The sequence below is a fragment of the Chrysemys picta genome, chromosome 11, assembly GCF_011386835.1.
Source record: "Chrysemys picta bellii isolate R12L10 chromosome 11, ASM1138683v2, whole genome shotgun sequence".
Classification (NCBI taxonomy): domain Eukaryota; kingdom Metazoa; phylum Chordata; order Testudines; family Emydidae; genus Chrysemys; species Chrysemys picta.
This window is the reverse complement of record NC_088801.1, coordinates 66,846,350-66,872,341: the sequence shown is the minus strand read 5'-3', so window position 1 is coordinate 66,872,341 and position 25,992 is coordinate 66,846,350.

Below are 25,992 nucleotides of genomic sequence, written 5' to 3'. Positions count from 1 at the left end.
TCCACCTCAAAAGCATATTCCTCCTTTCTGCCCCCATCCCAACTCTCACGCAGTCCCTCTGCGCTTATAAAGGCAACAAGACAGGGCGGGGGCCAGCAGCTTTCTAAGGCATTGTCCCCCTCCTGTACCCTGTGGAAAATTCCAGGCCAAGTTAACAATAACTGTGTCAGCATTACCTTACATAACCTCTGCTGCATTGAAGGCACTTGGAAGCAATGGTTGACATGGGATAGAGTTAGATATGCAGGAGAGCTTGGAGTCAGTATGGAAGAGCATTGAGTCAGCGTAGATAATCCAGCTCTATGGCAACATCCTTGACATTCAGGGGTTTATATCCCCCACAACACAGACTGAAGACGAGTACAAACTTTTGCAACTCCTTTTTTCCCTAGAGCTGAAGGGTGCCTAAGGCCTTGTCTACACTACGCGAGTAGTTCGATTTTACTTGCATCGAATTTTTGGAATCGATATTGCAAAGTCGAACGTGTGTGTCCACACTAAGGACAGTAATTCGACTTTGTGCGTCCACACTAACGGTGAAAGCGTCGACATTCGAAGCGGTGCACTGTGGTCAGCTATCCCACAGTTCCCGCAGTCCCCTCTGCCCATTGGAATTCTGGGTGTAGCCGGCAATGCCTTCTGGGTAACAAAATGAGTCGAGGGTACTTTTGGGAAACTGTCGTCATCCGTCCATCACTCCCGCCCTCCCTCCCTGAAAGCGCCGGCGGGAAATCAGTTCGCGCGCTTTTCCAGTCATTGACAGCGCGGACGCCACTGTACTCCGAGCATGGAGCCCGCTGCGACCATCGCTGCAGTTGTGGCCGCTCTCAACGCCTCGCAGCTTATCATAAAGGTTTCCCTGAGGCAGATGCAGAAAAGTCAGGCGAGGAGGCTACGGCACCGCGGTGATGTCCTGAAGTCTGAGAGTAGCACAGACCTGTCAGAAAGCAGGGGACCCAGCGCCGAGGACATCACAGTGGCAATGGGTCATGTTGATGCCGTGGAACGGCGATTTTGGGCACGGGAAACAAGCACTGAGTGGTGGGACCGCATAGTGCTGCAGGTCTGGGATGAATCCCAGTGGCTGCGAAACTTTCGCATGCGGAAGGGAACTTTCCTGGAACTTTGTGAGTTGCTGTCCCCTGCCCTGAAGCGCAGTGACACCCGGTTGCGAGCTGCACTGAGTGTACAGAAGCGAGTGGCCATAGCCCTCTGGAAGCTTGCAATGCCAGACAGCTACCGGTCAGTCGCGAACCAGTTTGGGGTGGGCAAATCTACCGTGGGGGTTGTTGTGATGCAAGTAGCCAAGGCAATCGTTGATGTACTGCTGCCAAAGGTAGTGACCCTGGGAAACGTGGAGGCGATCATAGATGGCTTCGCAGCGATGGGATTCCCAAACTGCGGTGGGGCCATAGATGGAACTCACATCCCTATCCTGGCACCGGACCACCAGGCCACCCAGTACATTAACCGAAAGGGATACTTTTCCATGGTGCTGCAAGCACTGGTGGACCACAGGGGACGTTTTACCAACATCTACGTGGGATGGCCGGGCAAGGTTCATGACGCTCGTGTTTTCAGGAACTCTGGTCTGTTTAGACGCCTGCAACAAGGTATTTACTTCCCGGACCACAAAATAACTGTTGGGGATGTGGAGATGCCTATAGTCATCCTCGGGGACCCAGCCTACCCACTAATGCCCTGGCTCATGAAGCCCTATACTGGCGCCCTGGACACTGAAAAAGAACTCTTCAACTACCGGCTGAGCAAGTGCAGAATGGTGGTGGAGTGTGCTTTTGGCCGTCTCAAGGGGAGATGGAGAAGCTTACTGACTCGCTGTGATCTCAGCGAAACCAATATCCCCATTGTTATAGCAGCTTGCTGTGTGCTCCACAATCTCTGTGAGAGCAAGGGGGAGACCTTTATGGCGGGGTGGGAGGTTGAGGAAAATAGCCTGGCTGCTGATTACTCACAGCCAGACAGCCGGGCGATTAGAAGAGACCAGCGGGAAGCGCTGTGCATCCGGGAGGCTTTGAAAGCAAAGTTCCTGAGTGAGCAGGGTAACCTGTGACTTTAAAGTTTGTGTACTGAGAAGCTAAACCTGCCCCCGTTTCTTTACCCAGTTAATGTTGACTACCCTATCCAGTTACATACCCCCTTCACCCCCCCTCCAACACACATGTCGAAATAAAAATAGTTCTACTTTGTTAAAGCACACCGTTTTCTTTAATACTGTTTTCGCGGGAATTTTTTAAAACTGGGACGCAGACTGTGGTGCGGAGCGGGTGTAGTGTTGTGACGCGAATGCAGCTTCTAAACTCAAGGATTGACAGGCTCCTCTGCGGTGGGATGCTTGTTTCAATGGAGCCTGTCACCCCTCCTGATCGGGACTGTGTGTATGGGGGGTCTATGTGACTTTGTGGCAGGGGGAGGACGGTTACAGATCCCATGCTGTGTGGCTCTGCGATCCTGCCTAAGGACCGGCGCTTAAGATCTGTAACTGCCCTCCCCCGCCACAAAGTCACAGAGCAACCCCCCCCCCCCAACATAACATGAAAACAACCTCCCAGACTAACCGGGGTAACTAGTCACTGCATCACTGCACTGTGTATGTGCCCTGCTGCTGTGCCTGCCCCCGACTATGTACCCTGCCAAAGGAGACTGTCCTGTCCAATTACCAACCCCCTTTCCCCTCCTCCTCCAAAAGAACATGATTGAAACAGTAGTTAACAGAAACGAATTTTTTATTATCAACTACACATGGCATTGGGAGGTGAAACTTGGACGTGGGCTTGTGTCAGGCGGGAAGGAAAGAACTTTTCAAATTTTGGGAAATGAGAGCCTTCTGCTACTAGAGCTCTCTGCAGGGGTGGAGTGAGACTTAGCAGGGACTCTGCCGCCTCTCCTTCTTTGCACTTTGGGTGAGGTGGGTATGGCACTTGGTGGCGGGGGAGGGCGGTTAGAGATGGACTGCAGCGGGGCTCTGTCCTCCTGCCTCCGTTCCTGCAGAACATCCACAAGGCGCCGGAGCGTGTCCGTTTGCTCCCTCAGTAGTCCAAGCAGCGTTTGAGTCGCCTGCTGGTCTTCCTGCCGCCACCTCTCCTCCCGATCCATGTTGGCTTGGTGCATTAGGGTCAAGTTCTCCCGCCACTGGGTCTGCTGTGCTGCCTGGGCTTGGGAACAGGCCATAAGCTCAGAGAACATGTCCTCCCGTGTCCTCTTCTTCCTACGCCTAATCCGCGCTAGCCTCTGGGAGTGTGATTCCAGGCTAGGTTGTGAGACAGTCGCAGATGGGGCTGTGGAAATGGGAAAAAGGGAGTGAATTCCTCAGAAAGATAAATGTAGTTGTGAACAAAGAACATAGTCTTTCTCTGTGAACAAGACCATGCACAGCACCTTTCACATGCGCACTCAGCACAAGGTCGAATTCTCGGCCTTCGCATTCAGTGCCTGGGGTCTTGAACAGCACATTTGAGAAGCGGGGCAGCACAACGGAATTTCTGTTGCAGGCAGACATGGTAAGCCGTACACTTGTGGCAGTTTAAAACTTTTATATTACCACTGGCCTCATTTCACATTTAAAGCAATGTCAGTCCCTGCTGCCAGCAATCCGGCAAGCGGGAACTCTGCCCCTGTCCCACCCCCTCGCGGCTGTCCCCGGGAACGATCCCTTTCGGCTGCCCCTCTCCCGCCTCCACCGCGTGGCTGCAAACCAGCGGTTACAGTTCTGTAAAGGAACGGGAAAGCAGTCCCAACACTAACATTCCCCTACCTAATTAAAAGCAGGTCACCATGGCCGACATCACCCTGATGAGGATCTCCGAGAGCGACAAAGAGAGAATGCTCCGGGAAAGCCTCCAAAGACCAGGGCCATATGCCGCCCTACTGTGCAAAGCAATGATTCCCGAGTACTTGATAATCTCGTGGCGCGGCAACGTGTCGTACTTCGGAGGACCCAATAAGGCCGCTCTCCCCAGGAACCTCATGCAACGGCTTTCAAATTACCTCCAGGAGAGCTTCATCGAGATGTCCCAGGAGGATTACTGCTCTATCCCCGGACATATTGACCGCATTTTACTGTAGCTGCAGTAGCAGGGAATAAACAGTAGAGCGGCTTGTGCAGGACAATCACTGAAAACCGGACATTGCTAGATTTCTTTTCAAAACTTGCACTGCCCATGACTAAACCGTTAAGCGCCTAGGGCACACTAATCATGAACAACCCATTCTTTTAATTGTTAATATTCCTGTTTTGTTAAAAATAAATGTTTAGATGTTTACAACACTTACTGGCTGATCCTTCACCAGATTCTGTGTCCGGGGTAACGGCTGGGGACGCTTCGTAGGGGATCTCTGTAAGGGTGATGAAGAGATCCTGGCTGTCGGGGAAATCAGCGTTGTGAGAGCTGCCGACTGCCTCGCCCTCCTCATCTCCTTCCTCATCTTCCCCGTCCCCTAACATGTCCGAGGAACCGGCCGTGGACAGTATCCCATCCTCAGAGTCCACGGTCACTGGTGGGGTAGTGGTGGCGGCCGCACCGAGGATGGAATGCAGTGCCTCGCCGAAACGGGATGTCTGGGGATGGGATCCGGAGCGTCCGTTTGCCTCTTTGGTCTTCTGGTAGCCTTGTCATAGCTCCTTGATTTTCACGCGGCACTGCGTTGCATCCCGGCTGTATCCTCTCTCTGCCATGTCTTTAGAGATCTTCTCGTAGATCTTTGCATTCCTTCTTTTGGATCGCAGCTCGGAAAGCACGGACTCATCGCCCCACACAGCGATGAGATCCAAGACTTCACGATCAGTCCATGCTGGGGCTCTCTTTCTATTCACAGACTGCACGGCCATCACTGCTGGAGAGCTCTGCATCGTTGCCAGTGCTGCTGTGCTCGCCACGATGTCCAGACAGGAAATGAGATTCAAACTGTCCAGACAGGAAAAGGAATTCCAATTCAAATTTTCCCGGGGCTTTTCCTGTGTGGCTGGTCAGAGCATCCGAGCTCGTACTGCTGTCCAGAGCGTCAACAGAGTGGTGCACTGTGGGATAGCTCCCGGAGCTATTAGCGTCGATTTCCATCCACACCTAGCCTAATTCGACATGGCCATGTCGAATTTAGCGCTACTCCCCTCGTCGGGGAGGAGTACAGAAGTCGAATTAAAGAGACCTCTATGTCGAACTAAATAGCATCGCAGTGTGGACGGGTGCAGGGTTAATTCGATGTAACGGCGCTAACTTCGACATAAACGCCTAGTGTAGACCAGGCCTAAGGGAGCACTGGAACTTAAATTAGGGCCAAGCACTCCCTTATGTCAGCTTTTCCCCACAAATGGGATGGGAGACTTTGCGGGCGTTTACTCAGTTTCATTAAACCTCTTCTGTTGAGGTGAGCAGAGGCAGAAGGAACAGACAAGGAGGGTCTCCGTGCAGAGAGCCTTCCACCTAGCCCACCGTGGCACATGACTGACAGGAGCTGTGTTCCCTTGGACGACCCCTGTGTCCTCTTCCCTCAGTCCATCCTCAGAGGGGAGCAGGTAAATGAATGTTGACAGTGACAGCATTGATTCACTCACTGCTTTCCCAGCAGGTAGGTGGGAAACGGGGAACAGCTACTGCAGGTAAATAGCTGTACAAGACCCAAGAGGAAGAAGTGATTTCCTATATGCATTTTGGCATGGTTTTGGCATTTTGGCAACCCCGCTTGCTGTCTCTCCACCTCTTCTTTTATCTTTGATCAAGAATGTGGAAGCTCAGGAAGGATTTAATCATGTAAAATAAATTTTAAGGTTTTTAGGTGTACACACCCAAAAGCCTCAGAGCACTTTAACAAACGCAGCATTTCCAACTCTCACAACTTCTGCTGTTTGGTGGTTTCTGTAATTACCTGACTCCAGGAGATGAGGTTTTATGAAGGATCTCAGCTTTCCTTTAAAAAAAAAGTTTTTGAGAAAAGCTCAAAAACCTAACCTTAAGAAAGATAACCCAAATATGTGTGTGTGTGTGTGTGTGTGTGTGTGTGTGTGTGTGTGTGTGTGTGTGTGTGAAATCTCCATGATTTTTATGCCAATCTAATGCAGTGTGAACATTTGGGTTCAGCAACACTGGAAACAACAGAATTATCTGGTTAAAGTCTTTAAACCTCCCCCCACAGATACCCCAACAAGAAACTGATTCTATAGTTGGCTCCTATGTACCCTCTCCCTGTACAGCTCTCCCTGTGCCCTCTGCAGGTAAGGTTGACAAAGCTTCAGAGTAATAAACACAGAGGGCCCCATCTGCTGTTCTTACTCAGACAAGACTCCCTTTCAGAATCCAGGAAGTTTTGCTTCAGTGGAATTGGAGCGTCAGTTAAAATTGTCTATTGGAACTCCAGGGTCAACTGCCCAATCTATTGTTTTCTAACATGAAAAATAGGAGAGTGTGTGTGGTATCGAACAATACCTTGTTACCAGCTCAATCCTGCACATCAATACTGCCTAATGAATCTGGCCCACTTTTACCATATATGAAAGAAAATACTCTAAGAAATCCCTGAGTCATTATGCAATGAGCATCTTAGATCTTGTTCAGTCTGAACTTCATGCATGGTGCTATTCTAGTCTACATAGGTTTTTATACCATGCTCATCACCATAGCATCTGAGCAACAGTGCTTGTTTCCTTCATGTATATTTTTAACCTCTCTCTTACCTAGAATTGCAGTACTGCCCAACACAAGTATTCACAAGTCAGGTCCTCCCAAAATCATGATATTTTTAAAAATACGTTTTGGGGTTATTTTTCTTCTGGTGTTCAAACCCTTAAGGGTCATATTTTCAAGCTTTTCCATCCACTATGGGTATGTCTACACTACGAGAGTAGTTCGATTTTACTTAAATCGAATTTTTGGAATCGATATTGCAAAGTCCAACGTGTGTGTCCACACTAAGGACAGTAATTCGACTTTGTGAGTCCACACTAATGGGGAAAGCGTCGACATTGGAAGCAGTGCACTGTGGGCAGCTGTCCCACAGTTCCCGCAGTCCCCGCTGCCCATTGGAATTCTGGGTGGAGCCGCAAATGCCTTCTGGGTAAAAAAAATGTGTCCAGGGTGCTTTTGGATAACTGTCGTCATCCGTCCATCACTCCCGCCCTCCCTCCCTGAAAGCGCCGGCGGGAAATCAGTTCGCGCACTTTTCTAGTCAGTGACAGCGCGGACGCCACAGCACTGCGAGCATGGAGCACGCTGCGACCATCGCTGCAGTTGTGGCCGCTCTCAACGCCTCGCAGCTTATCATACACCTTTCCCTGAGGCAGATGCAGATAAGTCAGGCGAGGAGGCTACGGCCCCGCGGTGAGGGCCTGAAGTCTGAGAGTAGCACAGACCTCTCAGAAAGCACGGGACCCAGAGCCGAGGACATCACGGTGGCAATGCGTCATGTTGATGCCGTTGAACGGCGATTCTGGGCACGGGAAACAAGCACTGAGTGGTGGGACCACATAGTGCTGCAGGTCTGGGATGAATCCCAGTGGCTGCGAAACTTTTGCATGCGGAAGGGAACTTTCCTTGAACTTTGTGAGTTGCTGTCCCCTGCCCTGAAGCGCAATGACACCCGGATGCGAGCAGCCCTGACTGTCCAGAAGCGAGTGGCCATAGCCCTCTGGAAGCTTGCAACGCCAGACAGCTACCGGTCAGTCGCGAACCAGTTTGGCGTGGGCAAATCTACCGTGGGGGTTGTTGTGATGCAAGTAGCCAAGGCAATCGTTGATGTACTGCTGCCAAAGGTAGTGACCCTGGGAAACGTGGAGGCGATCATAGATGGCTTCGCAGCGATGGGATTCCCAAACTGCGGTGGGGCCAAAGATGGAACTCACATCCCTATCCTGGCACCGGACCACCAGGCCACCCAGTACATTAACAGAAAGGGCTACTTTTCCATGGTGCTGCAAGCACTGGTGGACCACAGGGGACGTTTTACCAACATCTACGTGGGATGGCCGGGCAAGGTTCATGACGCTCGTGTTTTCAGGAACTCTGGTCTGTTTAGACGGCTGCAGCAAGGTATTTACTTCCCGGACCACAAAATAACTGTTGGGGATGTGGAGATGCCTATAGTCATCCTCGGGGACCCAGCCTACCCGCTAATGCCCTGGCTCATGAAGCCCTATACTGGCGCCCTGGACAGTGAAAAAGAACTCTTCAACTACCGGCTGAGCAAGTGCAGAATGGTGGTGGAGTGTGCTTTTGGCCGTCTCAAGAGGAGATGGAGAAGCTTACTGACTCGCTGTGATCTCAGCGAAACCAATATCCCCATTGTTATAGCAGCTTGCTGTGTGCTCCACAATCTCTGTGAGAGCAAGGGGGAGACCTTTATGGCGGGGTGGGAGGTTGAGGCAAATAGCCTGGCTTCTGATTACGCTCAGCCAGACAGCCGGGCGATTAGAAGAGACCAGCGGGACGCGCTGTGCATCCGGGAGGCTTTGAAAGCAAAGTTCCTGAGTGAGCAGGGTAACCTGTGACTTTTAAGCTTGTGTACAGAGAAGCTGAACCTGTCCCCGTTTCTTTACCCAGTTAATGTTGACTATCCTCTCCAGTTACATACCCCCTTCACCCCCCTTCCAACACACATTTCGAAATAAAATCAGTTCTACTTTGTTAATGCACACCGTTTTCTTTACTACTGTTTTCGCGGGAATTTTTTAAAACTGGGACGCAGACTGTGGTGGGGAGCGGGTGTAGTGTAGTGACGCAAATGAAGCTTCTAAACTCAAGGATTGACAGGCTCCGCTGTGGTGGGCTGGTTGTTTCAACGGAGCCTGTCACCCCTCCTGATCGGGACTGTGTGTATGGGGCGGCTATGTGACTTTGTGGCAGGGGGAGGACGGTTACAGATCTCCTGCTGCGTGGCTCTGTGATCCTGCATAAGGACCGCCGCTTAAGATCTGTAACTGCCCTCCCCCGCCACAAAGTCACAGAGCAACCCACCCCCCCACCACATAACATGTAAACCACCTCCCAGACTGACCAGGGTAACTAGTCACTGCACTGTGTATGTGCCCTGCTGCTGTACCTGCCCCCGCCTATGTACCCTGCCAAAGGTGACTGTCCTGTCCAATTACCAACCCCCTTTCCCCTCCTCCTCCAAAAGAACATGATGGAAACAGTAGTTAACAGAAACATATTTTTTATTATCAACTACACATGGAACTGGGAGGTGAAACTTGAACGGGGGCTTGTGTCAGGCGGGAAGGAAAGAACTTGTCAAATTTTGGGGAATGAGAGCCTTCTACTACTAGAGCTCTCTGCAGGGGTGGAGTGAGAGTTAGCACGGACTCTGCCGCCCCTCCTTCTTTGGACTTTGGGTGAGGTGGATATGGGACTTGGTGGCGGGGGAGGGTGGTTAGAGATAGACTGCAGCGGGGCTCTGTCCTCCTGCCTCCGTTCCTGCAGAACATCCACAAGGCGCCGGAGCGTGTCCGTTTGCTCCCTCAGTAGTCCAAGCAGCATTTGAGTCGCCTGCTGGTCTTCCTGCCGCCACCTCTCCTCCCGATCCATGTTTGCTTGGTGCATTTGGGACAAGTTCTCCCGCCACTGGGTCTGCTGTGCTGCCTGGGCTCGGGAGCAGGCCATAAGCTCTGAGAACATGTCCTCCCATGTCCTCTTCTTCCTACGCCTAATCTGCGCTAGCCTCTGGGAGTGTGATGCCAGGCTAGGTTGTGAGACAGTCGCAGATGTAGCTGTGGGAATGGGAAAAAGGGAGTGAATTCCTCAGAAAGATAAATGTAGTTGTGAACAAAGAACATAGTCTTTCTCTGTGAACAAGACCATGCACAGCACCTATCACATGCGCACTCAGCACAAGGTCGAATTCTCAGCCTTCGCATTCAGTGCCTGGGGTCTTGCACAGCACATTTGAGAAGCGGGGCAGGACAACGGAATTTCTGTTGCCGGCAGACATGGTAAGCCGTAGACTTGTGGCAGCTTAAAACTTTAATATTAGAAATGGCCTCCTTTCACATTGAAAGCAATGTCAGTCCCTGCTGCCAGCAATCTGGCAAGCAGGAACTCTGCCCCTGTCCCACCCCCTCGCGGCTGTCCCCGGGAACAATCCCTGTAGGCTGCCCCTCTCCCGCCTCCACCGCGTGGCTGCAAACCAGCGGTTACAGTTCAGTAAAGGAACGGGCAAGCAGTCCCAACACTAACATTCCCCTACCTAATTCAAAGCAGGTCACCATGAGCGACATCACCCTCATGAGGATCTCTGACAGCGAGAAAGAAAGAATGCTCCAGGAAAGCCTCCAAAGACCAGGGCCGTATGCCGCCCTGCTATGCAGAGCAATGATTCCCGAGTACTTGATTGTCTCGTGGCGCGGCAACGTGTCATACTACGGAGGACCCAATAAGGCCGCTCTCCCCAGGAACCTGATGCAACGGCTTTCCAATTACCTCCAGGAGAGCTTCATCGAGATGTCCCAGGAGGATTTCTGCTCTATCCCCGGACATATAGACCGCATTTTACTCTAGCTGCAGTAGCAGTGACTAAACAGTAGAGCGGCTTGGGCAGGACAATCATGCAAAACCGGACATTGCTAGATTTTTTTTCAATAGTTGCACTGCCCATGACTGAAACGTTAAGCGCCTAGGGCAAACTAATAATGAGAAACCCATTTTTGTTATTGTTAATATTCCTGTTCTGTTAAAAATAAATGTTTAGATGTTTACAACACTTACTGGCTGATCCTTCACCAGATTCTGTGTCCGGGGTAATGGCTGGGGACGGTTGGTAGGGGATCTCTGTAAGGGTGATGAAGAGATCCTGGCTGTCGGGGAAATCAGCGTTGTGAACGCTGTCGACTGCCTCGTCCTCCTCATCTCCTTCCTCATCTTCCCCGTCCGCTAACATGTCCGAGGAACCGGCCGTGGACAATATCCCATCCTCAGAGTCCACGGTCAGTGGTGGGGTAGTGGTGGCAGCCGCACCTAGGATGGAATGCAGTGCCTCGTAGAAACGGGATGTCTGGGGATGGGATCCGGAGTGTCCGTTTGCCTCTTTGGTCTTCTGGTAGCCTTGTCTCAGCTCCTTGATTTTCACGCGGCACTGCGTTGCATCCCGGCTGTATCCTCTCTCTGACATGTCTTTAGAGATCTTCTCGTAGATCTTTGCATTCCGTTTCTTGGAGCGCAGCTCGGAAAGCACGGACTCATCGCCCCACACAGCGATGAGATCCAAGACTTCCCGATCAGTCCATGCTGGGGCCCTCTTTCTATTCTGAGATTGCACGGCCATCACTGCTGGAGAGCTCTGCATCGTTGCCAGTGCTGCTGAGCTCGCCACGATGTCCAGACAGGAAATGAGATTCAAACTGGCCAGACAGGAAAAGGAATTCCAATTCAAATTTTCCCGGGGCTTCTCCTGTGTGGCTGGTCAGAGCATCCGAGCTCGTACTGCTGTCCAGAGCGTCAACAGAGTGGTGCACTGTGGGATAGCTCCCGGAGCTATTAGCGTCGATTTCCATCCACACCTAGCCTAATTCGACATGGCCATGTCGAATTTAGCACTACTCCCCTCGTCGGGGAGGAGTACAGAAGTCGAATTAAAGAGACCTCTATGTCGAACTAAATAGCTTCGCGGTGTGGACGGGTGCAGGGTTAATTCGATGTAACGGCGCTAATTTCGACATAAACGCCTAGTGTAGACCAGGCCTATGAGAGCCAAAAACTTACTTTCCCTCCTGCACACTCAAATAAAAGCTGAGATTCATAACTCCAGGGCTAGCGTTTGAAGAAAAGCCCCAAATATCAGCAGACTAGTACTAAAATCACAAGAGCTGGCAACGCTGTAACACATAGAAGAATAAATATAAAACCAAGACCAAAAAAGAAAGCAATAAACGACTATTCTGTTTTCACTGGTTGTGGGTAGCCATGTCTCAGTCTTTACAAGTTGGACCATGCAAGCTGTTGTCCTGTTGCCAAATTCACTCCATGAAAGCCTAGAATAAATCTGGACCTACTGAAATCAATAGGAGCTTTACTATAAACTTCAATGAGAGCACAGCCAGCCCACACTGTGGGAGTCCAGGATTGATGACTCCACGCCAATCTGTGTTTCTTTCCTTGTGGGAAGTCCTTCCTGTCTCCTCCGGTTAGTAGAACGGATGTAGGGTCTCATGGATAGCAGACTTTTCAAACTTACCACCACTGGCATGACTACACTAATAGCTTTGTAAGGTCCCTATCCTGAATTGAGAACAGTGCACAGTGGACCCCTGCAGAGCCTCATTAAAGCCAATGCAGAGGGACAAGAACAAGTTGCAGGCTTGAGGAACTCATCAAGAAAACACCCTAGACAGGGGAAAGAATCAGGTTTTACTGCTCCTTAGAATACTCAATGTTCTCAACCTTCCACACCCTGAGCATTGAAAGAGGCACCAGAGTTAAAACACCGGTAAGACACCCAACCAAATAGATATACAGAGTGAATGCAGAAATCCCAGGTTCAATGTGGGATGTGCACACTGATTTGGTCTGGGTGCTTGCTCCTACCTGCAGTTTACATGAACAAATCAAACTAAATACATATTTGATGAACACGGGGATGTGGGAGAGAAAAAACAAACACATCTTGGGCCTACTGCAGATTGCTCTGTGGGGTGAATGGCTCTGCCACCCATATGAGTGATTAATAACATTTTGATTTTTCCTGGTATTATGTTTTCCTAAGGCTAAAAAAAGGCACTGGAACTTTTTTTTTAAACCAAAACAACCATTCAGACCTCCTTTGTGCATCATATTGAAACCAAAAAAGGCGCAAGACTAGTTTTAAAGGGTCTCCTTTAATGGACTTAGACCATGGATTCCAACTACTGCAGCACTGTCAACCCCAAACATTCAAAAATCATGAGTCAGGCCCCAAGAATTGTGAGATTGTCTTAAAAATCATGAGATTGAGAGAGAGAGACGGGTACTCCCCTCCTACCCTTTCTGATTTTTGAGCCTTTATAATGCGCCTGGGTCACATTGTTAGGTTTTTCTGTAAACATGAGTGCTAGAAATTAACATTTTTAAACAAATGAAAGCTGAGATTCTCACATAACCTCTTGCCTCCATGAGCTGGAGCGTTAAGAAAAAGACCACAAATTGTGAGACTTTGTATTTAAAAAAAAAAATCACAAGAGTTGGCAACAGTATAAAGTTATCATGGTAACTGCTTTCAGTTACAAATCCAGCCGGTATTGCATGGTAACAGCCTATGATGCTTTGCCCTTCTCATCACCCAGTGTGCTGTCTGTGTGTAATATTTTATCATTTGGTTACTTTGAAAGATCCTAAAGGGCAGGACTTACATCCTTGATGTTCAGTAAAACACACAGTTGATGCTCAGCAATCAGTAAATAATGTGCCAGAAATAACAACGACCAAGAGCCTATTACCCATAAAGGAAGAAGTATTTCTGTTCTAAACCTCCTATATCATCATTAATGTTATGGAAGCAGCATGGTCTGGATGATCGGGCACCTGGCAAATCCAGGTTCTATTCCCACCTTTGCTACTAAACTGCTGTGTGACCTTGCATGAATCACTTTACTTCTGTTTCCCTTCCAACTGTCTATCTGTCTTGCCTATTTAGACTGTAAACTCTTCAGAACAGGGACTATCTCCTACCATGAGTCTGTAGATTCTTTCCACAGTGGGGCCAAAATCTCAGCTGGGACCTCTAGATGCTACTGTAAAGGTTCTATTTGCAATATTGGATTAGCCACTGCCTGATCATTTTTACAAATATGCAGTTTGTCCAACCTGCCCAGATTTCAGTAGTAGGGCATTCACCTTCCCCCACAGCTGTATGACATTCCAATCCAATTATAGTCCAAGTAGAAAGTCACATGGATCCTAAACAAATTCATAAATCTTCTGAAATCCCACACTTGGTTGATCATCTATGTGGAGAGCTAGCTCAGAGCACCTGGAATATTTGGTGTGCCCACTGAGCACTGAAGATCTCTGTGATAAATCTTCTCTTTATCAGGATGACAACAAATAAATTTGGTTTGCTGGCCAGGCATTCATAGCTCAGGGCTGTACATAGTCAGTGGCTATCAACCTTATTAGTAAAAACAACGAGGAGTCCTTGTGGCACCTTAGAGACTAACTAATTTATTTGGGCATAAGCTTTCGTGGGCTAGAACCCACTTCATCAGATGCATGAGTGGAAAATACAGTAGCAGGTATAAATACACAGCACATGAAATGATGGGAGTTGCCTTACCAAGTGGGGGGTCAGTCTAATGAGGCAATTCAATTAACAGTAGAATACCAAGGGAGGAAAAATCACTTTTGTAGTGGTAATAAGGGTGGCCCATTTCAAACAGTTGACAAGAAGATGTGAGTATCAGTAGGGGGAAATTAGTTTTTGTAATGACACATCCATTCCCAGTCTTTATTCAGGCCTAATTTGATGGTGTCCAGTTTGCAAATTAATTCCAGTTCTGCAGTTTCACATTGGAGTCTGTTTTTGAAGTTTTGTTGTTGAAGAATTGCCACTTTTAAGTCTGTTATTGAGTGACCAGAGAGATTGACGTGTTCTCCTACTGGTTTTTGAATGTTATAAATCCTGATGTCAGATTTGTGTTCATTTATTCTTTTGCATAGAGACTGTCTGGTTTGGCCAATGTACATGGCAGAGGGGCATTGCTGGAACATGATGGCATATATCACATTGGTAGATGTGCAGGTGAATGAGCCCCTGATGGTGTGGCTGATGTGGTTAGGTCCTATGATGGTGTCCCTTGAATAGATATTTGGACAGAGTTGGTATCGAGGTTTGTTGCAGAGTTTGGTTTTTGTTGTGTGGTGTATAGTTGCTGGTGACTATTTGCTTCAGGTTGGGCGGCTGTCTGTAAGTGAGGACTGGCCTGTCTCCCAAGGCCTGTGAGAGTGAGGGATCATCCTTCAGGATAGGCTGTAGATCCTTGATGATGCACTGGAGAGGTTTTAGTTGGGGGCTGTAGGTGACGGCTAGTGGAGTTCTTATTAGTAGTATTATGGTAGAGCTGGGGGATACCAGTTGAAATCAGTGCCCCATTGTGCTAGGTATGGTACTATACACATACTAAGAGAGTTTCTGCTAACAGACAAGAGGGATAAAGTGTGGGAGGAGAAACAGAAGTGAAGTTTATTGCCCAGCACCATGCAATGGCTCAGGAGCAGGGCTGGGAATAGAAACCAGATCTCCTGATTTTTAGGCCAGTGCCCTATTCACTGAATCACACTACCTCTCAACACTATGTTCCACGCAAGCCCTGAGTCAAACATTATATTAGGCTCATAAAAATTGTGATGGAGATAACTTCAGATGTTACGCAACCTACTTTATCTCTTAGTGATTCTTAATAATAGAAATGTAGAGTTGGAAGAGACCTCAAGAGGTGATCAAATCCAGCCTTGCACTGAGGCAGGACCATGTAAACCTAGACCATCCCTAGCAGGGGTTTGTCCAATTTGTTCTTCAAACCTTCCAATGGGGCAGGTGGGGGTTTCCACAACCTCCTTTGGAAACCAATTCCAGAGCTTAACTACCCTTATAGTTAGAAAGTTTCCCCTCCTATCTAATGTAAATCTCCCTTGCTGCAGATTAAGCCCATTACTTCTTGTCCTACCTGCAGTGGTCATGGAGAACAATTGATCATGGTCCTCTTTATAAAAGACCTTAACATATTGGAAGACTGTTATCAGGTTACCCCCTTTAGTCTTCTTCTCTCAAGTTTTTTTAACCTTTTCCTCATAGGTCAGGTTATCTAAACATTTGATCATTTTTGTTGCTCTCCTCTGGGCTCTCTTCAATTTGTCAACATCTTTCCTAAAGTATGGTGGCCAATGTTGGATACAGTACTCCAGCAGGGGCCTCACCCATGCCAAGTAGACAATTACCTCTTGTTTCTTTCTTACAACACTGCTGTCAATACACCCCAATAAATATTAGTCTCTTTTGCAACTTCATCACATTCTTGCTGAAGTCCGGACTGATTTACTCCAGCAATGAAACGCTGTCATTTGGCAATAATCTCGTGTTGCTTTTGCAGAGGCGGGACATCCCCTGCCAGAGGGGTGATAGGAGGCTGGTTGTTTTCAGACACACTTACTTAGCATCTATAACGTGGGAAAATTGGCTCATTGACATGAAAGCGATGATACAGCTAGATTAACAGACATGGGCTCAAACCATGAAATCACTACTTTGCTTATAAGTTTTTAGGTTGGGGGCAGGACTCCTGGTTGGGAATATTCAACCATCAGAGGAAAGCATTATAATAAACCTCCACCTTCTTTCACTCTGGGCCAAGGCCATCTCATTACAAACCTTTTTTGGAGAGCCTGATTTGCTATCAAATGGATACTAAGGACATGAAAATACATTCTGAGACTTATTCGTACCCTGGTGATATTTCTCCTGAAGAAAGTCTTTACAGGCAAAAATCAAAGTCAATGGTATCTGTTTCTTTTCCACAACCTCCTCCCCTCCCGCCCTTCCCTGCCACACACACGCACACACACTCTTGATAAGCTATTGTGAAAATTTAAATTTAGTAAGAGAGAAACCTCAAAGGGTATCAATTTCGGATGTGCTAAGGAAGAGAGAGATTGTTCTTCCCCCACCCCCACCACCCCCAGCAAGAGTACGGCACAGAAATGGCATCATTCTGTGCTTCAACTCAGACAACGTGATTTAACTCAGACACCTCCAGGGCAGGGATCACAAAATGCGTAACACAATATGTTCATAACAACTTAACTAGATGCTAAGTATCATGGGACACAGCCACCCCTGCCTTGAGTAAAATCACTTAGAAAGGGAGGGCTGCCTCAAAACATGCAGGGCTTCTGTTGCCTTGAAGTGGTGTTACATTCTTCCCTCTGTGAGGCCGGGCTGGAGTTGAGAGGGAACTGGCAGCGGTTGTAGCCTGTCAAACATGTGGAAGCAGAGGATGTGGTGGAAGAAGCAGATCCCAAACCACATAGAGCCTGGGCCATCTGCCCACAGCTGGCACCATAGCTGGCTCACTTGCTTTGATGTTACTAGAAGGGCCTGTATACTTCTTGGATGACGTTGTGAGGCCGTGTCATGGAAGTTTAATGCTGCCTTTGGCAATATTATAAACTGGCTTTTCCAATATAACGTGTGTGCTGCTGAGGGAGTTGGGGAATGGACAGGGGTGGCTCTATGTTTTTTGCCACCCCAAGCACGGCAGTCTGGCGACCTCCCGCGCCTGACTGCAGCCCTCACGGTGGCCAGCACGCCACCCCCCACGGCTTGCCGCCCCGGGCACGTGCTTGCTGCGCTGGTGCCTGGAGCCGCCCCTGGGAATGGAGCACTGCTCTGTGTGGTCTGAGCCTTCCCAGTTAGAACCTTAGCATGTTCCAGGGATCTCCGACCTGGGCATCTGACTGCAGTGACAGTCCTGCAGGGGGGCTTGGCTGCTTTCACCCACACAAGGCGTCTTCAGGCTTATTTTGTAGCAAGTTACGAGAGAAGTCTTTCCGTTGCATTATAAACTTGAGAGGATAATATGATCCTGTGGGTCTGCTAGGTTCTTCTGGGCATATCCTATCTAATCACTTCCCTGCCATTGCTGGGGCCTTGGGCACTGGTGACACATTGATCTCTCCTGTTCTCTGCCTGTGGCACATGACCATTTAGTCTCCCGAGGAATTAAATGCTTTCGTGTAACTGAAGATAATAGGGTCAATATAAGGATAACCAGGTGAAATTAATGTCCTATGTTATACAAGACAGCAGACTAGATGTTCTAATGGGCCCTTCTGATCTTAAATTCTATGAATCTATGAAAGTACACATGGCCCTCTGTGTGTTCGCATATCTTAGGTAAACAGTAGAATTAGTGTAGATTTTCTCCTGTTGAACTCGTATTCTAAGAGGGGTAGAGAATGCACGGTGGGGCCAGTAAAATCCTGAGCCTTATTCTCCTTTCATTAAATGCCTAATCTGCAGTATTGAAGTAAATGGAAGTTTTACGACTGACCTAACTTAGAAACACCACAAAGAAATAGTGCTGCACTCAAAATGAAACAGTTAATTAGGAAAATTGAAATTACTCCATTCAAAATAAATGTAAAGTCTGTTTGGCTTTTTTCCCTGCTAACTAATACAGTGTAACTCCTGAGTTACACATTCTTAATGGCCAAAAAGTGGTACTGGCCATATTTTGCCTCTGACGTCAGATAGAACTAGCCAAAACTTTTTGAACTTTAATTTTTAGATTGAAATTTTGGTTAAAGACTGGTATTTCAGCACTGTGACCTACCAGGGTACAGTCCAGACTATTAAGCAGCTGTGTTACCCCCTGCCTGCAACTTTGGGTGCCTTACAATGCCTTGCTGAAGTAACTCCCACCTGGGCTGCTCACAAACAGCCTTCCAGCATGCAAGCCACATCCTGAGAGTCTCTGTGTAACTGTAGCCTGCCAGCCATTCTTGGATTACATTCTGGCTCTCACCAGCCTTCATTAAACTGCAGGGTGACTCCAGCACATCCCAGTCTTAGATTTTTTTCCCCCAGACATGAATGTCCTGTACCGCCCAGCCCTCTCCTGGACAATACAAGTTATATTAAGTCTGTTATTTCTTTAAAAGAAAAATATGCACACGGCTTGTTACCGCATGTGGAGTTTTCCAGACACTTCAATTTAAACACACTGGATTAGATAAAATCTCCTTCTTTGTAGTTAATAAACTTGTTTGATTGTTTTGTGAGTACTAGTAATGAGGCATAAAAGTCAGAAATGATTACAAGAAACATAAAGATAAGACATTTACTAACGCCTCACTTAACAAACTGTATCAGATTCAAGCAAACTTTCTCACCACATGCATTTAGCAGTCTTACTGACCAAACCCTGTAGGTCAGGACCCCTTCTCCCAAAATCCAACAAATCTTTTCTTTGTCATTTCAGGTAACGTGAATGTGATGGGAAGGGAGAGAGGGAGGGGTCCCTTGGGGTGTTTGTCCCTCCTTTTCATAGTTTCAGTACCCCTCTTGAAAAACATTTCTAGCTGAGATTCAGGAGATAAAGAGTATATGTGGAAGGATGTTCCCTGCTGCTTTTTATCACCTGTTTGAGCTTCCCTTGTTTCCCATCCTACTTGATGACTCTGTTTACTGCTTAAATGCAAATTAAGCAGAGCACACATTCCTTTGTTCAGGGTCGACCTGTTTGCCAAGTGCTGTTTGGGCAGGGCTGTGGGGTTTGGAACATGTGTCAATAACATCATATAGGGAAATCTTATAACTTAAATTACAGTGTTGCCACACTCATATTATCAGGTCAAATAATGTTCAGCTAATTATGAGTTTTCAAATGATACTTTACAAGGCATACTTTGCACAGAGATTATTATAATAGTATGTAAGGTGTGAATACAGGTGTATATTCTGTCACAAGCACATACACCATCTTCCCTCCCCCCTGAAATACGTTGATAAACTTTTTTATTTTCATGGTTTTTGACAAGCTGGTTGAAATTTTTTAGGTTTTGAAAAATGTCTGTGAAATTTAATTTTTGTTAGTGATTTTTGAAATTGAAAAATGTTTTTAAAAAAGAGCAAATTTTGTTACTCTCTAGATCGGTGGTTCTCAAACTAGGGCCGCTGCTTGTTCAGGGAAAGCCCCTGGCAGTCCGGGCCTGTTTGTTTACCTGCCACGTCTGCAGGTTCAGCCAATCGCAGCTCCCAGTGGCCGCGGTTCACCACTCCAGGCCAATGGGAGCTGTAGGAAGCGGCGCGGGCCGAGGGACGTACTAGCCGCCGCTTCCACCAATTCAGCAAAGTACTTTAGCACGTGCTTAACTTAAAGAACATGAGTAGTCTCATTGGAGTCAAAGGGACTGACTACTCATGAGCTTGAAAGTACTTTAAGCGTATGTGTAGCTTGCTGCTTAGGGGATTTAATGTGCAAGAAAACTGAATTACCTTCTTGTCCTTAAAAGGAGCCACAAAAAGTTCGCAACAAAGAGTCCTGTGGCACCTTATAGACTAACAGATGTATTGGAGCATTAGCTTTTGTGGGTTTCAGGCGTCTGACGAAGTGGGTATTCACCCACGAAAACTTATGCTCCAATACATCTGTTAGTCTATAAGGTGCCACAGGAATCTTTGTTGCTTTTTACAGATCCAGACTGACACGGCTACCCCTCTGATACAAAAAGTTAGGTTTAAGGAATCTTGGCAAGCTGGATGAAAGTTTGTGTTCCCAAAGTTGGGATTTTAACTCTTAAATTTACATAGAGGCTTTAGTCATGTGACTCATGACTGTTAATCAAATTTTTGAGGTTAAATCCCAACCCACCTCTTGGAAAATATAAGAAACCACCTGTACTAGAAAAATATGGTTTGTAATATTACACACAAGAAATCCCAGCTATCCACTGTTAGAACATATCTTACCCTGATATGTAGATAGCTCAATGGTGATCAGACCTTAAAACTGCTACAGCTCCAGGACTGAATATAACAAACATAATTATTAGTCCCTGCTCTTGCCTGATCCCAGGTGCCACCTGTGGAAGAAGGGAAAGGTAATGCTGGATTGTTGTTTTGCTTTTCTTTTTAAAGGGATGGCTATGTGAAAATGTTGACAAGCTGAGAATGTCGCATGATGTCCCCACAGAGCTAGGTCTGTGGGTAAAGTGTAGGTGAGAAAATAAATATGTTTTTTTCATGCTTAACATGCCCACATACTGTCAAACAAATGTATACTTAAGAAAACAAAAAGCAAGCTGCACATTGGTGACCTGTCACTCATTGAATATAATGTCAAAGCTAATGTATCATGTTTTAGATATCTATTGAATTTCCTTGATTATACATGGAATTAAATATATATTGCCATAACTATATATACATATGAAAAATGATGTTTTCTTATGTGTGTATACATAGAATCTTGTGTGTGTGGTTGTGGATATATGGATTTTATTAAAGGAGCAAGTTTCAAAATGAAATGCCCAGGCATGTGACCAACTAACAAGATTTCTAGCTGTGCATTCTAAGCTAACATTAAGTATAATGGTTTGGAGCATAAAATAATTGCCTGTAAGGGCGAGGAATTATTTTATGATTGGTATTGCAGTAACATTTAGGAGCTCCAGTCATGGACAAGGATCCTATTGTGCTACACACTGTACAAACACAGAAGAAAAAGACAGTCCTTGCCGCAAAGAGCTTACAATCTAAGCCCTGGTCTACACTGGGGGGCGGGGGCGGGGGGCAGATTGATCTAAGTTACGTTATTCACTTAGCTGTCAACTCTGCCTGCCCCTCTCGCGGAGCTGGAGTACAGAAGTCGACCGGAGAGGGCTCAGGGGTCGATTTATTGCATCTAGAGTAGACACGATAAATCAATCCCTGCTGGATTGATCGCTGCCTGCCGATCCGGTGGGTAGTGTAGACATACCCTGAGTATACGACAAGAGACAACAGACAGAGATGGGGGGAGTACAAGGAAACAATGAGGCAATATAAGTCAGCATAGATAATATTGGTTTGGATACATTTCTCCATACAACGTACTAAATAATTGGTGTAGTGCATTGTTAGGAATTTCTTTGTCTGTGAAGCATTGGGCACTGGCTACTGTCAGAGGCAAGATGCTAGACTAGATAGACCAGTGGTCTGATCCAGCACGGCAAAGCATATGGCTAAAACGTTTGAAGATAGACATCATCAGTGGCCTTTTTTGCAAAGTGCTGAGCACCCACACCTCCCGTTGCTAACCTTAGGCACCTAAGTTTGAAAATGTTGGCCTATATTTCTATATCTGCTACTATGGTAACTGAGCCATGTCTGCTTTTAATCTGAAAAGTTATGGGCCCAGAGCTTTGGGCAGCACAGAAGGGGTAGTGTGGAAAGGTAGCAATGGCACTCCCCCAATTCTTGGAGCAGCCCTATGTTGGGCTGGCTCTCCAGAACAGCTTCCCCTAGAATCACATAAAGATTTAAAGCAACAGAGAGTCCTGTGGCACCTTTAAGACTAACAGATGTATTGGAGCATAAACTTTTGTGGGTGAATGCCCACTTCATCAGATGCCTGATGAAGTCTGATGAAGTGGGCATTCACCCACGAAAGCTTATGCTCCAATACATCTGTTAGTCTTAAAGGTGCCACAGGACTCTCTGTTGCTTTTGACAGATCTAGACTAACACGGCTACCCCTCTGATACATAAAGATTTAAGATGCTTTAACGTAAAGCTGCTTGCCATTGCTGCCAATGGCATAAGGGCTGTTATGGTGGCCAAGGGTCACAAGTTGACAAGGAAGCCTTGCCCATATCTCCATGCCAGCAGGACTGGAAGGAGTTACTCTGGGTCTATTCCACTAGACTGGGGCGAAACTTCTGTGGCTTGTGACACCGGCTTTGTGCCTATGGTGTAGTGCAAAGTGCACCAATATAAAATCTAGACAGTAAATGTAAACGTTCTGCAGAATTGCACTCCGTTTATCAAAGGGTCATGGTGTGTTTCCTAATACATTCGTTGAACTCAAAGTAATTAATTGAAGTAGAGCACATGTATTTGTGTTTGTGCCCACAGTAATTAACTGAAGTGAAACACGTGTATTACTAATCTTGCACACTGTGGTTAAGATAGAAATGAAGATGGCCATCAAATTGAATGATTTCTTTACTAGCAAGGCTCAGGGACATTTTTACAGCTATGTAATTAATTTTCGTTGTGTGCGTGAGTGTCTCCTATTATAGGTTTAAGTGAGATATTATATCAGTATTCTAGGAGGAAGGAAATAACTATTAATATATGAGAAAGTACACAAAGAATAAAGATGTAATGATCTGATTTTCTTTAATGTTTTCTTTGAATTTTTCCAAGGTGATACAAAGAGAAAAATCCTTTGTGAGTATGTCTTTCTTCACTAAATAAGAGATCTTTGTACATTAATATGTTAACCAGACTGTACAGCACACTCTTTGGCATACATTCAACAAGGTAAACAGGACAGGAAATTTCATTGGAGGAACTTCAACTTTTGCATTTCATGTTTTTTTCAGTTGGAACAGTAACTTAACCTTTGCAGCAACATTTTTTGCAATTAATTTCCCTGCTTTTATTTTATTTTTTTAAGGGCAAGGTTAACAATCCCCGATAACTGTGTTTTGGATTTAATGCAGCACATCCATTTAAGCATATGTTCATAGTAAGTTGGCAATAAGGCCCCAGTTCTGCATACATGTTTCATTGGCTTCCATGAGATTATTCATATGAGTAAAGTTAGGCATGAGTATAATTGCTTGCAGGATCAGCATCAAACACTCAGATATTTAAAGGTACTTAGGCATTGCCCTGCTCAGCATTGAAATCCCTAACTAACTTAGGAACCTAAGTTTCATTGAAAGTTAATAGCATTTAGGTTCTGAAGTGCCTATGTCACTTTTGAGAATGAAATTAGGCTCCTAAGTCTGTTAGGCATTTCAGTGCTGAGCAGAGCAATGCCTAAATACCTTTAAAGATCCTTACAGTGGTATGACCCATTAGTTTCTGATTCTAAATGGTGTCCAGTACTTACACCTCTTATTGAACCTCCTAGGATCAGGCCCCTAAGGTAATAAATGTGCTACTATGAAAGGCCACATGCATGTGCACAGCATCTCTGTTGGTCGCATTCTCAGATGTGTTATGCATTGGCCTGACTCTGCTCCCATTGAAGTCAGTGGGTCAGTTAGGCTAACGCTGAGCACTTTTGACCATCCCACCCTAAATGTGGGCAAATACTCTGACCTGATGTAATTTTCTGGTGCTCAGACACCATAGCCTATTTTTCTATTGTTTAAAGCTTTAAATTACTAGCCAAGTCATTACTGTTTTCAGATTTGATTCTGGATTTACTCCTGAGTACCGACTACTTATATGAGGACTATTTACCAAGTTTGAAAATTCATCTTTGAGTTACCTGTGCAAGGAGGTAGCGTAGCTATATATGTACCATATTTGAATGAAGAAAAGAGGGATATTCCACTCTGGCTACATTAAAAAGAAAATGGCTGAAGGGGTTTTGTTCAAAGTTTCAACAACAATAACCTTTGTCTAGAGAGATCAATCATAAAACATTTCAACCTAAAGAGTAAATTGCTGAAAGTCACTGATACCAAGCGATTGTCTTCTTTGCAACCTTATCTGTCGCATTCACAACCAAGTGCACATCTCTAGATTACTGCTATATTAGAATGCTTCCATAGTTTTTTTCTTTTTCTTCCTAATTCAATGTGATGTGATTTGGAATTACTGCAAGAGGAGATACGGCTAGGTACATTTTTAAATCAGGTGTTGACTTTCTGCTTCAGAGTCAACATAGATTCCAAGGCCAGAAGGGAGCACTGTGATCATACAAGTTAAGATTTGGCAAATGGTTTAACTTGTCGGGTGAATTGATGCCCTACTATTTTTTTTAAAACGGGGGGAAAAAGACAATGATCTCAACCTATTGGAAGAACATCTCTATAAATATACCTAGTATCTATGAGACATACTGTAATGTATTCTCAGTGAGGATATTTCCAATCACTAATATTCACTAAAATTTTGGTCCATTTAAATTTATTATCCCATCCTTGATTTCATTAGGCAGTGTGCAATCTTTAAATATTCTGAGGGGGTGTAGTGGGGCGGTCACCCCACTCCGCTAAGAAGGGGTTAAAAACCAGCCCTTGTAGAGGGCTGGGGATGGGAAAAAAGCCAGGCTGATTGGGAGAAGCTGCCACAGGTGGGGCCACGCCCCAATCAGGCCACAGCTGACCCTATAAAAGGGCTGTGAGCCAGGACCTTAGACTCTCTCTCTAGTTTATGAGAGAGAAGGACCTGGCTGCCTGGGAGCTGAGAAGGGTACCCAAGGTGGAGCAGTGCTGGGGAAGGCAGATGGAGCTGGGGAGCTCCAGCTTGGTAAACCCCCAGGCTGCAGGCCTTGTCAAGGCCTACAAAGAGTACTGGGGCTGCAAAGGGGCAGCCCATAGATAGGCAGAGGCAGCAGGTCCAACCCCCCTTGCCGATGATGAGTGATTTATAGACTGCAGTCCGCCCCCGGGAATGGGGGCTAGAAGATGACTGACGGTAGCCACTGAGGTGAGGGGAGACCCAGATCTGTGGTGGTACTGCTGGGGCAGAACCCAGAAATAGAGGGGCACCAGGGTCCGGGAGGGACACAGGGCCAGTGACAGGCGAGACACTGGGCTGCAGAGGGCGCTCCAGAGGCTGGAAGTGTTAATTCCCAGGACGACCAGCAGGAGGTGCCGCGCCGGTGAGTCATCGCCCCGCCACGGGGAGATTTTAAATCACATTAATATATTCACAGAGAGGTAGTCATAGCACAGAGAGTAGGTCTCATAGCTTTCTTCTGTTCTTGTCTCTGCCATTAAAATGCTCTGGCTCCTTGGAAAAGCCATTTAACCTCTCTGTCCCTCTTTCCCCAGCTGTAACATGGAGCTAATATTTCCTTGTCTCTTCGGAGCGTGGTAGTGCTTTGAGGTTCTCTGAAGGGCCTGTAGTAGTATAAAGCATGAATGCTTGAGAAGCAGTATGGATAATGGCTTGAGGACTGGACCCATGGACTCCTCAGTTGTAATTGCCGCTCTGCCTATGACTGTTTGACGATGGGCAAGACCTGTGTCTGCTGCTATTCCCATTTGTAAAACAGGGATAATCCTTCAATAGTCCACAAGATTATTCGTTAATAGCTATATACTATACTGTTAGTTAATATCTGTAAAGGGCTTCAGTGTAAAAATGCTAAAATAACTGCTAAGTATTATAAACAAACATGATACATAATTCAAGCTGCACTGTGCCCTTTCCTTTTGCACAGAAAACATTTACTCTGTATTCCAGCCTTCACTGCACTAATGAAATACCACCTAAAATCGACATGCTAAGCGACAAACTATGCTATGTTTCTTGTTGCAGCCCAGCTTCTGATCAGATGTGTATTTCTAAAAGAGA